Source organism: Rhinopithecus roxellana, chromosome 1, assembly GCF_007565055.1.
Source record: "Rhinopithecus roxellana isolate Shanxi Qingling chromosome 1, ASM756505v1, whole genome shotgun sequence".
Classification (NCBI taxonomy): Eukaryota; Metazoa; Chordata; class Mammalia; order Primates; family Cercopithecidae; genus Rhinopithecus; species Rhinopithecus roxellana.
Window position 1 is genome coordinate 15,817,224 of NC_044549.1, and position 14,218 is coordinate 15,831,441.

General features: G+C 34.6%; 1 long non-coding RNA gene across 1 annotated transcript in view; it reads left to right on the top strand.

Moving 5' to 3' along the window:
- LOC104657496 overlaps positions 1-6,381 on the top strand; it is a 37,640-nt gene extending 31,259 nt beyond the window's left edge. The window contains exons 2-3 of the long non-coding RNA XR_747286.1: positions 2,041-2,197; positions 4,722-6,381. This is a non-coding gene — a long non-coding RNA (uncharacterized LOC104657496). The remainder of the gene's footprint in view (positions 1-2,040; positions 2,198-4,721) is intronic.
- The last annotated feature ends 7,837 nt before the right edge of the window (positions 6,382-14,218 follow it).

The following is a 14,218-nucleotide window of genomic DNA, read 5'->3' on the forward strand; positions in this document are numbered from 1 at the left end:
TGCTTCCTGGCTACCATGAGATAGTGAAGGACTGCCAGCACTGAGGGTTCTGGAGAAACATGTCCTCCCAGAGTTACCAGGTGTAACCTTCAGCAAATGCTCTCTATTGTTACTCCCTTACTGGGTTCCAACAAGCAGTTAATCTAGGCCTTGGTGAAGGTATTATTTTTAATTCAAACTCCATAAAAATATGTGTCCAACTACACATAAACAGAGGCAAAACCAAATATGGAACACTAAAGAGTTAGGAAAACACCAAAATGAAGTTTTATTTTGAAAAAAAAAAAAAAAATAGCCTAGGAAACTATACTGCAAAGTCCATTTGCAAATGTAGAATAAACATTTCATTCGAATTTTATACATAATTCCAGTTCCACAGATGAATATGTGTATGTGTGTGGGGAAAAGAGAGGCGAGGGGAAGGAGACTGAAGGGTTGAGAGGTTGATTGCTGCTTTTTATTTCTTTTCACTTTTCAAATGCATAAAACTATTTTACTTTATTACTCTACTGGGAAAACCAATACATATACTTAATGAAAAATAACCAAATGTTAAAAGGCAAATTTGTCTGCAGAACTGCTTTTGTATACTCAACTCTTGGGATGTCAGAGTAAAAAGCAAAGTTTTATTCCATCTTTTCATGCCCTTTAAATTCCATTTTACTGTCTACTCATATGAATTTCTGGGAATCTGAAAAGTGTAGCTTCAATTGTATTAGATATCTTGTTAAATTATTCTCCCTGATCCCTTAGGATTATGTCTCATAAAATCACATAGAAAAAGAATGTTCATGAAATCCACATATATCAGTAGTTTTTTTTAAAAAAAAGTATATATACATATATACTTCCTTATCGCTCATAAGGAATATATATATATATAGTTATATATATATATTGTTCATAAGGAATATATATATTTTTATATTCATAAGGAATATATATACTTTTAGGAGGTAGGCCTCATTCTTACAGTCATTTCATCAAAATGTAGCAGGCATCCTAGTTTTTATTATAGATCAGCTATTCAAATAAAGACATCTTAACCCTACCTTCTACCCTTTCTTTTCTCCCTCTTCATCCCTCCCATCCACTCTCCTTTCCTTTCTTCTTTTCTGATTTCCTGCCTTCCTTCTTTCCTTCCCTGCAAATGGAATCCTATATCCCATTAAATATATAGCTTAGGTATTTTTGTCTGATATCTTCTTCTGTCTGTTACATTTTAAAACTACTTTCAAGAACTTACTTCAACATTCACAAGGATTAACTATGTAATATGTTCATAAATTTAACTTTTCTTAAATTGCTATGTAATGGAGTAATTACCTGAAGTCATCTTCATGTATTTATGCTAATCGTTTGTATCTCCCGTAGCATAACTGTTTCTCCTTTAACACGCACACCTTCGCAATATATGTCATTGCCCACAAAGAATCAAGACAATTACTCGGGTGGTTTAGGTTTAAAAGAACTCCTTCTTCCCGCTTTTTGTTTTGTTTTGTTTTGTTTTTTCTGAGATGGAGTCTTATTCTGTCACCCAGGTTGGGGTGTAGTGGGCTATCTCAGCTCACTGCAACTTGCACCTCCCCATTCTTACAACTTTTTAAAATGTTTTATTTAAAAGCGTTTTTCTTTTTTTGCCTGAACTCATCAGATACTTTCCATAATTCCCTTATATGTTTATCAATTTATATTCTTTAGGTTGTATTGGGAATCCCAAACTGAGCCAGTAGAAGCATAAACTGTAGTTTCATACATAGAAGGTAAGGGTCTGAAAGACTGCAAACATGATTGCCATTTCTGCAGTATCTCCATTTTTGCTTTGGGGACACTATTCCTAGTTTCAATAATTTACACGGGATAATGTTGACAAAATAGTTTTGTCGGTTTCAAAGAACTTGGCTTTACATTCAGAGAATCAACGATTTTCTTCTTAATGGTTGAGATTTGCTGATATCTCTGCTCATTACAAGTGTTTTGTAAGACATTAAAATTTTTGATAAAATTTTATAATGTAAATTCCTTTGGGCTTTTCCACAGGAGGCCTACATGCTTAACACCAGTGCTGCCGTCATGTCTCCAGTGATTCCTGAGATGTTCCAGCATATTTTGTGAGTACTCAACACCAACAACAATGTGGGGGCGGGGCGTGGAAAACAGTCTCTGCCATCACTGTCTTTAAGGATGTAGGTCAAAGGTATGCTCAGGTGGTGTTGAGGAAAGCAGACATTGACCTCACCAAGAGGACAGGAGAATTCACTGAGGAAGCGGTGGAACATGTTATCACCATTATGCAGTATCTACACTAGCACGGGATCCCAGACTGGTTTGTGAACAGACAGAGGATGTCAAAGGATGGAACATATACCCACATCCTGGCCACAGGTTTGGACAAGGAGCTGCACGAAGATCTCGAGCAACTAAAGAAGATTCCAGCCTGTAGAGGTCTGAGCCACTTCTGGGGCCTTCAGCTCCAACGCCAGCACAGTGAAACTACTGGCTGCTTAGTCATATCGTGGCTGTATTCAAGAATAAATAAGTCTGTAGGCTTTGTCTGCTCTAATAAATCACTCTGGTAGGAAAACTGCTATTTCAAATGTTGTATGTTTTATCTTTCAGGGAAAGTGAAATCTTCCCATGAAAAAAATAAATCAAGTCAGCTGTATTGTAGCAGTTGGTTTGACTTCCATGCTGATTTGTATTATCTGATAGCAGATGAATTATATTTAATTCACTTGTTGACCTGATGCTATAAGTAGCCAAAGAAACAGTGGGCTAAATAACTTCAGAGACCTTCTGTATCAGTTGAATGATTTGTCTTTGTTGGTTCAATGCCCTGAAATTCTGGGCATTCTCTCAAACCAAGAATTTCAGGTGGTTATGATAATGTTGCCACCTCTTCACTATAATCACACTTAATTAGTTGCAGCAGGTGGTAGTAGCTGGCACAGTTGAACAGCTCTCCTCACTTCACCAACAATTGGCTATTTGTTCAGCAAATAAAAAGGACTCCGTATGAGAAATCAAGAGAAAAATGACTGTGCAGTAGCTGGGATTCTACCAATTCTTTTATTCTCTTGTTTCTTTTCCACTATAGAATTTGTCTCTTTTTTTTTTTTAACAGAGAAAATGGCGTGTTACCTTTTCCAGGGAAATAAATTATATGTATTCAGTAAGTATCCTTTAAAAGGTATGAACTGAATTTAGAGATCTGAAACAGAGTATTGTTAGAGGTTTTCTTGGCTAGCAAAAGTCATCTTTTTAAATGCCATTGTCAATGTTAATTTGCCCCGTTAAGCCATTCTACAAATCTATACGTGGTTCAAAATAACATGCTTCACACAATAAGTATGTAAAATTTAATTTGTTATTTAAAAAATTGAAAATAAATAAATAAATGCATGGGAAAAATAATTTTATATATATTTTCAAAGAGAATGAGCCCTTGTTAGGTAACGTCATTTTCTAGCATAATGACCTGATATGGATTTCTTTAAAATTCCACTGATATACTTTATTGTATATCATGCTTGCACATGTACACAAACACACTAAAACTTACTAATAGTTTATGTAAGTAGAGAGAATCAGGACTGATATTTTGAGTGTGAAATAAAGTTTCTTTCCATTAAAAAACAATGGCAATTTGTCTTTTAGTGTGTTATCATCTCAAAATGGTTATTTTTTTTATCCTTTGTGTTTTTAAAATAATAATTATCTTTATTAATATAACAAGACGTTTAATTATTAAGATAATTCCTTACTATATTTTTCTTTTGTTTCAATTGGTTTTTCAAGGAGCTTAAGCCTTGTTTTATCTCTTTGGATTTTCTTATATATATGTATTCTATAATTATCATTTTATAAAACAGATATCTAGTTTAGGGAAATATAATGTGTTTTTAATACCCAGCATGTTTAAATAAAACATGGAAAAAATAACCTACTATGATGAGTGGTTTGAAGGCCATACATTGACATCTTACTTAGGCTAAAAGAAAACCTAATATTTGTACTGTTAACAAATAACAGTATCATGAAAAAAATTAATTAGTGCTTGAATCTGTGCATTGAGTGTGATGACTATTTTCTTCTGGAATTGCTCTAGCGGCAATTTTTCTTTATTCCTAGAACAATCAATGTTTTTCAGAAAAAAGTGCAGATAAAGAAAACATAATTCTTAATGTTTTAAGAAAGTAGAAAAATGATGTGACTTGTTTGTGCATCTCTGCATTCAAATGGGCTATTTTTGTAAACAACACATAATTTACTCCTATATAATACATCAGAACCATTTGTGTTGTTAAAATGTGTGCTGATGCTACATATAAAATTTTTCCCTGGAGTAAGTTAAATTTATGCACTAATAGCAGAGTGGTACAGTTTAGGTTTTGAATATTTAAATTAAATACTTTCAATCTTTCAAATTTTATAATGTAGTGGTTCACACATTAGAATGGATATAAGATGTATGTGAAAGTTCTGAGGAATAAAAATAAACTCCCATGCACCAACTTGAATACCAGAACATTAGCAATGCCCATGACTATCACATGTGTGACTTCCCAATTCTCCCTTTGTTATGTAGGGGTAACAAATGTCTTGAATTTTGTATTTATCACTGCCTTAATTTTAAAAGAATATATTTATCATTGTGCCAGATTATCTCTTTTCAACTCAGCATCAACTTCACCCTCTTTTATATTCTGCCTGTCTCATAGGAGTGAAGCCTAGAGCTGTATTTCTTTGACACAACTGCCAACAGCATTTTGGGTTAGATTTCCAAATTAAGAAGCGTGTAATACTTGGAAGGCAGAAGAGAAGGAAATACCATCAGCCTCCATAGAGAACAGAATGATTTTGATCAGCGTGTAGTCATTTTCAAGCACATCATCTATTTGATGCTACTACTAGCCAATGAGATCAGGAGGTTATTTTCTGATATTTCTGCAGCATCCTGATATTTAGAAGTCAGTACAATGTTCTCCTCTTTTGGCTTCCCCATTCTTCAGTGGATTCTATAAGCCTTGAATTCCCTATTAATTACTATTTCTGCCTCCTGTGCATAGAAAAATATCTGTGTTCTTGTCTGAACCTCAAGAACAATGCATGCATGAATTCCCAAATATACTTGTTGCTGTTGTTGTTGTTGTTTTGAGCTTCAAAAAGGATATTAAATTCAAAATTGTCCTATGTGACTTGCTTTTTCACCAACACTCTATGCCAATTATTTATGTATGGTATTTTACGTAGATGTGGACATTATTATTTAGTGTTGCAAAATATCCCATTTTATGACTACAATACAATTTTTTAAATAATATTCTCTGCCCTTGGCTTACCCATCTTTCAAGGGATTCTGTAAACCTTTAATTCCCTATTATTTAATTGCGCTGATAAACATTTGGTTTGCTGTTATTTTTATTTTCCTTTTTTTCTTGTTTTGTTTTCTCTTTGGCATTTTGCGACAATAAGCAAGATGGCCAGGTGCATTCTTTAGAAAGTCTTTTTAATGTACATTTACAAGCGTTTTCCTACCTTATTGATAAAGTACTTTTACTTGGCAGGACTTCAGTCGAGTTCCTGAACCTTCTCCTAGGCCTCTCTGTGCACTTTCTTATAAATCCAGTTTTAGCAAAGAACCCAGCTCAATCAGTTTAGCACGAATCTACCACACTTCATATCTGATGACTTTCAATATCCAATCCAATTCTTCATCTGCCACTGCTTCATAGGTGATACTGGCTCACACTGGCATATATTCGGAAAGAATCTGTTAAGTCTGTTCATCTAGAATGCCTCTTACCTTTGCATCCAGTGACCTCCATCCTACTCTTTGGGTATGAATTTCTACTTGCTCATGCTATATTTGAAGTTCAGCCCAATCTCTATCCCCCACTGCAAGACCCCATTGCAGTGGTTCCTATGTTTACTGCAATAGCTTTGAATGAAATGCTTTAATACATACCATTGAATAATCTTTTATTTAATAGTGCATTCATTAAATATACAATTACTTAGGAATATCTGCATTTTCTACATTAAGCAATGGAGCTAAATTTTTTTTAGAATTGATTATACTAATTCCAATTGCAAGCGTATTAAAAATACCCATTTCTCATGTATTTGCCTAGTTGTGGCATTGTGTAGATTTAGTGATGTGCCAATTTAATAGACTTAAATTGGTATCTTATTATTGTTTTGGTGTGTAACCTCCTAACTATTAATAAGATTAAATAATTTGCCTGTTTTAACTTCTTACTTATTTTATATTTTGTGAAATACTTGTTAAAATGACTGTCAAATTTTCCAGTTATGTTTTCATTACTTTTTGCAGTTCATTAAATTCTCAAGATATAATACCATTGAAATACATTTATTTCAAATAATTTTTCTCATTATGTGGTTTGTCTTTTCATTTTCTTTTTGATGTCCTTTGAAGAAGAGAATTTTCACAGTTAGCTTTATGTGTCTTAAGCAAATCTTCTCTAACCCTGTGGTCATAAAGATACCCTTATTTTTATAAAAGCTTTAGATTTTGATTTTCACATTTGTTTGATGTATTCTGGACCTTCTCTTCTCCCCTCCCTGTCTTTTGACCTCTCTTTAGTGTATTCTACCTCTTTATCTCTCTATGGTGCATTATAGATAATGTGTGATTCTCTCATCAGCTGGTGTACTCTTATTTTAAACCCACCAATTACAATTGTACTTTTCTTGTCTACATTATTCATTTCTAAATGTATTATGTTGTTATTCAAATCATTCTTATTTTTAATGATCTATTATACTCCTTTAATTACATGTCTTCTTTTATTTTAACATGTAGTACACATACTTATTTCATGTTATTAATTCAAACCTCAAATATATAAAATCCTTAATCTAAATATTCTCTGTATTTTTTTCCGACTCTCTTTCATAGTGGCTTGTTTTTCTGTCTATTTTGTTGAATCTTTTTTTTTTTTTTTTTTTTTTTTTTTTTTTTTTTTTTTTTTTTTTGAGACAGAGTCTCACTGTCGCCCAGGCTGGAGTGCAGTGGCCAGATCTCAGCTCACTGCAAGCTCGGCCTCCCGGTTTCCTGCCATTCTCCTGCCTCAGCCTCCCGAGTAGCTGGGACTACAGGCGCCGCCACCACGCCCGGCTAGTTTTTTTTTTTGTATTTTTTTAGTAGAGACGAGGTTTCACCGTGTTAGCCAGGATGGTCTCTATCTCCTGACCTCGTGATCCGCCCGTCTCGGCCTCCCAAAGTGCTGGGATTACAGGCTTGAGCCACCGCACCCGGCCTATTTTGTTGAATCTTATCTGTGAGCATTCTAACGGTCTAAACTGTGAAATCTTTACTCCAAATAGGTTTGAAACATATTTTAAATAGCAACCAAGTTGTCTTAATCGACTGAGACAACACTAGTTGTCTTCTGGGTTCTTGACTTAATATAGGAAATTTAGATTTAGGTCTTCTCACTTGTGGGTTTTAACAAACACTGGTTAAAAATTGAATGTGGGGAGAAACTGGTTAACAGCTGGTCCAGCTGTCTTGCAACCACAAAGACGATATCTAAGGAATAGATCCTCTTTGAAACAGTAACTCAAGAAATTATTAAGAATTTGTGTGTACTAAATCCAATATCATTAATAATCTGGCCAAGAGTTGTACATTAGACCAAACACCTATGTCTCCTGGAGAATCAGGGATGATAAACTGGTATTTACTGAGATGCATTGGAAAATGAGATCTAGTATCATACTGCAAAGGGGTTGCATGTCTGGCTAGATGCATACACCTGAGGTGACAGCTGAAGTCAACCCCAGTGCTGACTGCTTCTGAAGATGTTTCACAACTCAGCATCATATGTAGTGACCATGAAGTCAGTACAGAATAACTCCCAAAGCTAAGAGAACTTGGTGCTGGGTGAAACTGAATGCAGACTGTGAGACTGTTGTTAATGAAAATCATGGTCACTTCTGCTAATACAGGAGACTGGATATCAGACATGCATGAGCTAACTTAAATGATAAAGAAACCTAATGAGATTATAACCTTTATTCATTGAAGTTTTGTATGAAGACATGAAAAACGAATAAACAAAAAAACACCCCAGAGATTAATTCCTTTGAGTGAAGTGCCAGAATATAGCAAGTTAGCATTTAAAAGAAGTTTCTTTATCACTTACCCAAAACTTATAAGAATTATAATACAAGCTATTTTAGGATACCTATTCTTCTGTTGTGACAGGTAAAATAAAATGGTAAAAATAAATTGTAAAATATTTCACACACTTTGCCCTAAAGCAAAATCAAATACTTTATATAAATGGATATCATAGAAGCCATGAACTTTAAGTACAAAATAATTTAAAAGAAAATAAATAAGAAGAAATAAATAAAACTAAAGTGAACTAAAATTTCTATCAGGTTAAGTACTGATAACAGATATTAGAACTTTAAACACAGCTGTAGTAATTAAGACAGTGACAAAGAAATCGATAAATAGAAAAATTCAGGAAGTGTATATTAAACTATGAAACAGATCCGTATAAGAAAAATCATTATAGCAGAGCATGAATTACAACCTGAATAAAGAGAAATTTTTCATTTAACTATCACAAAGTAATTGGAAAAAGTGGGAAAATACTAGGCTTAAATTGTACCATACATAAAAATAAATCCAGGATAAATGGAAGATTAAATGTAAGGGGAAAAAGATGAAGCATGTAGAAAGATAGAAAAAATACATTTTAAAAAATCTTTTATCATTACAGTATATAAAGCATTTTTTTAATGAAAATTTCACTAACCATAGGGAATTTCTGCTGAATTCAACTATATTTAATATATTTAACTAGTTGTATATGTTCATCTTATGACATTATGAAGAAAGTGAAAGAGAAATAAGATATTAGGAAATTTATTTACAAAATATATAATTGATTAGAAGCTATTAATAGTATCCTAAGTACTTAAAAAACTCCTAAAAATGAAAAACAAAGAGAAAATGTAAAACAATCCAATATATATGCCTAAATACATAAAGTGCATTTTACAAGAAAGAAATCATAAGCATCAAATAAGCATAAATATAGGCTCAGCCTCCTTAATAAAGAATGTGACACAAATTGAAACCACAATGAAGTAATAGTTAGACTTATCAGTGTAGCAATAAAAACTCCCCAATAGTAAGTGATTGGGAAAAAATAAGTAATCATAATTCTTATTTTTTAATGACATAGCAAATTTGTACACATATTACAAAATATAGTACAGTTGAAGATACTCCAAACTTACAATCCAGCCAAGCTACTCTTAGACCTTATCAGTGATAATTAAATTGTTGAACTGTTGACTCAAAGAAAGAGAAATAAATATATGTCTCAGATGACACACACACACATACACACACACAAAACATACATGCATCCATACACATGATTAAAATAGTTTAATTAAAAGAGAGTAAACATTACAACTGAAATTTCATTCTCATATTTTCTTTTTTTATTATACTTTAAGTTCTGGGATACTTGTGCAGAATGTGCAGGTTTGTTACATAGGTATACATGTGACATGGTGGTTTGCTGCACCCATCAACCCATCATCTACATTAGGTATTTCTCCTAACATTATCCCTCACCCAGCCCCCTATCCCCCCGCAGGTCCCAGTATGTGATGTTCCCCTCCCTGTGCCCACATGGTCTCATTGTTCAGCTCCCAGTTGTGAGTGAGAACATGTGGTGTTTGGTGTTCTGTTCTTGCATTAGTTTGATAAGAATGATGGTTTCTAACTTTATCCATGTCCCTGCAGAGGACATAAACTAATTTTTTTTAATGCTGCATAGTATTCCATGTGCCACATTTTCTTTATCCAGTCTATCATTGACGGGTATTTGGGTTGGTTCCAACTCTTTTCTGTTGTGAATAGTGGTGCAATAAACATACGTGTTCATGTGTCTTTATAGTAGAATGATTGCTAATCCTTTGAGTATATACCCAGGGATTGCTGGGTCAAATGGTATTTCTAGTTCTAGATCCTTGAGGAATCGCCACATTGTCTTCTGCAATGGTTGAACTAATTTACACTCCCACCAACAGTGTAAAAGCAATCCTATTTCTCCACATCCTCTCCAGCATCTGTAGTTTCTTGACATTTTAATGATTGACATTCTAACTGGCATGAGATGGTATCTCATTGTGGTTTTGATTTGCATTTCTCTAATGATCAGTGATGTTGAGGTTTTTTTTTCTTTTCTTTTCTTTTCTTTTCATTTGTTTGTTGGGCACATAAGTGTCTTCTTTTGAGAAGTATCTGTTCATATCCTTCAACCACTTTTTGATAGGGTTGTTTTTTTTTTTTTTTTCCTGTAAATTTGCTTAAGTTCCTTGTAGATTCTGGATATCAGCCCTTTGTCAGATGGATAGATTGCAAAATTTTTCTCCAATTCTGTTGGTTGCTTGTTCACTCTGATGAGAGTTTCCTTTGCTGGGCAGAAGCTCTTTAATTTAATTAGATCCTGTTTGTTAATTTTGGCTTTTGCTGCCATTGCTTTTGGAGTTTTTGTCATGAAGTCTTTGCCCATGCCTATGACCTGAATGGTACTGCCTAGGTTTTGTTCTAGGGTTTTTACGGTTTGGGGTTTTACATTTAAGTCTTTAATCCATCTTGAATTAATTTTTGTATAAGGTATAAGGAAGGGGTCCAGTTTCAGTTTTCTACATATGGCTAGCCAGTTCTACCATTTATTAAATAGGGAATCTTTTCCCCATTGCTTGTTTTTGTCAGGTTTGTCAAAGACCATATGGTTGTAGATGTGTGGTGTTATTTCTGAGGCCTCTGCTCTGTTCCATTGGTCTATATATCTGTTTTGGTACCAGTACCATGGTGTTTTGGTTATTGCAGTCTTGTAGTATAGTTTCAAGTCATGTAGCATGATGCTTCCAGTTTTGTACTTTTTGCTAAGGATTGTCTTGGATATATGGGCTCTTTTTGGTTCCACATGAAATTTTAAAGTAGATTTTTCTAATTCTGTGGAGAAAGTCAATGGTAGCTTGGTGGGGATAGCATTGAATCTATAAATTACTTTGGGCAGTATGAGCATTTTCACAATATTGGTTCTTCATATCCATTAGCATGGAATGTTTTTCCATTTGTTTGTGTCCTATTTCCTTGAGCAGTGTTTTGTCATTCTCCTTAAAGATGTCCTTCACTTTCCTTGCAAATTGTATTCCTAGGTATTTTATTCTCTTATAGCCATTGTGAATGGGAGTTCACTCATGATTTTGCTCTCTGTTTATTATTGGTATATAGGAATGCCTGTAATTTTGACACATTGACTTTGTATCCTGAAACTTTGCTGAAGTTGCTTATCAGCTTAAGGAGATTTAGGGCTGAGATGATGGGTTTTTCTAAATATACAATCATGTCATCTGCGATCAGAGACAATTTGACTTCCCTCTTCTTATTTGAATACTCTTTATTTCTTTCTCTTGCCTGATTGCACTGGCCAGAACTTTCAATACTATGCTGAATGGGAGTGGTGAGAGAGGGTATCATTGTCTTGTGCTGGTTTTCAAAAGGAATGCTTCCAGTTTTTGCCCATTCAGTATGATATTGGCTGTGTGTCTGTCATAAATAGCTCTTACTATTTTGAGGTACTTTCATCAATATCTAGTTTATTGAGTGTTTTTAGCATGAAGCGGTGTTGAATTTTATCAAAGGCCTTTTCTGCATCTATTGAGATCATCATCTGGTTTTTGTCATTGGTCCTGTTTATATGATGGATTACATTTATTGATTTGAATATGTTGAACCAATCTTGCATCCCAGGGATGAAGCCGATTTGATCATGGTGGATAAGCTTTTTGATGTGCTGCTGGATTCGGTTTGCCAGTATTTTACTGAGGATTTTCACATGACGTTCATCAGGAATATTGGCCTGAAATTATTGTTTTTGTTGTGTCTCTGCAAGGTTTTGGATGATGCTGGCCTCATAAAATGAGTTATGGAGGAGTCGCTCTTTTTCTATTTAGAATAGTTTCAGAAGGAATGGTACCAGCTCCTTTTTATGCCTTTGGTAGAATTTGGTTGTGGAATCCATCTGGTCCTGGGCTTTTTTTGATTGGTAAACTATTCATTACTGCCTCAATTTCAGAATTTGTTATTGATCTATTCAGGTATTCGACTTTTTCCTGGCTTAGTCTTGGGAGCATGTACGTGTCAAGGAATTTATCAATTTCTTCTAGATTTTCTAGTTTATTTGTATAGAAGTTTTTATAGTAGTCTCTGATGGTAGTTTGTATTTCTGTGGGGTCAGTGGTGATCTCCCATTTATCCTTGTTTATCGTGTCTATTTGATTCTTCTATCTTTTGTTTTTTATTAGTCTGGCTCGCAGTCTATTTATTTTGTCTGAGAGACTGGTTGTTATGATTTCTGTTCTTTTGCATTTGCTGCGTGTGTTTTACTTCCAATTATGTGGTTGATTTCAGAATAAGTGTTATGTGGTGCTGAGAAGAATGTATATGCTGTTGATTTGGGGTGGAGAGTTTTGTAGATGTCTATTATGTCCACTTTGTCCAGAGCTAAGTTCAAGTCCTGAATATCCTTGTTAATTTTCTGCTCATTGATCTGTCTAATATTGACAGTGGGGTGTTAAAGTTTCCCACTATTATTGTGTGGAGTCTAAGTCTCTTTGTAGGTCTCTAAGAACTTGCTTTATAAATCTGGGTACTCCTGTACTGGTTGCATATATATTTATGATAGCTCTTCTTTTTGCATTAATTCCTTTACCATTATGTAATGCCCGTCTTTGTCTTTTTTATCTTTGTCAGCTTAAAGTCTGTTTGTTTGTTTGGAGACAGAATCTCACTCTGCATCCTAGGCTGGAGTGCAGTGGCGCAATCTGGGCTCATGGCAACCTCCAATTCCAAAGTCCCGGTTCAAGCAATTCTCTTGCCTCAGCATCCTGAGAATCCGGGATTACAGGAACATGCCCCCATGCCGAGCTAGTTTTTGGATTTTTAGTAGAGACAGGGTTTCATCATGTGGCCAGGCCCAGAGACTAGAATTGCAACCCTCTACTTTTTTTCTTTTTTTTTTTTGCTTTCCATTGGCTTGGTAAATCTTCCTCCATCCCTTTATTTTGAGCCTATGTGTGTCTTTGCATGTGAGATGGGTCTCCTGAATACAGCTCACACATGGGTCCTGACTCTTTATCCAATTTGCCAGTCTGTGCCTTATAATTGGGACATTTAGGCCATTTAAATAATATTGTTATGTGTGAATTTGATCCTATCATTATGATGCTAGCTGTTTTTTTTGCCCAGTAGTTGTTGCAGTTTTTTCATAGCATCGATGGTCTTTACATTTGGGTTTGTTTTTGCAGTGGCTGGTACAGGTTTTTCCTTTCCATATTTAGTGCTTCCTTCAGGAACTCTTGTAAGTCAGGCCTAGTGGTGACAAAATCTCTCAGCATTTGCTTGTCTGTAAAAAAAAAAAAAAATTATTTCTCCTTTGCTTATGAAGCTTAGTTTGGCTGGATATGAAATTTTGGGTTGAAATTTCTTTTCTTTAAGAAGGTTGAATATTGGCCCTCGCTCTCTTCTGGTTTGTAGGGTTTCTGCAGAGAGATCCACTTTTATTTGATGGGCTTCCCTTTATAGGTGACCTGGCCTTTCTTTCTGGCTGCCCTTAACATTTTTCCCTTCATTTCAACCTTGGTGAATCTGATGATTATGTGTCTTGGGCTTGCTCTTCTCGAGGAGTATCTTTGTGGTGTTCTCTGTATTTCCTGAATTTGAATGTTAGCCTGTCTTTCTAGATTGGTGAAGTTCTTCTGGATAATATCCTGAAATGTGTTTTCCAACTTGGTTCCATTCTCTCTGTCACTTTCAGGTACACCAATCAAACGTCAGTTTGGTCTTTTCACATAGTCCCACATTTCTTGGAGGCTTTGCTCATTCCTTTTCATTCTTTTTTCTCTAATCTTGTCTTCACACTTTATTTCATTAAGTTGATCTTCAATCTCTAATAATCCTTTCTTCTGCATAATTGATTTGGCTATTGATACTTGTGTATGCTTCATGAAGTTCTCATGCTTTGTTTTTCAGCTCCATCAGGTCATTTACGTTCTTCTCTAAACTGATTATTCTAGTTAGCAATTCCTCTAACCTTTTATCAAGGTTCTTAGCTTCCTTGCATTGAGCTAGAACATGCTCCTTTAGTTC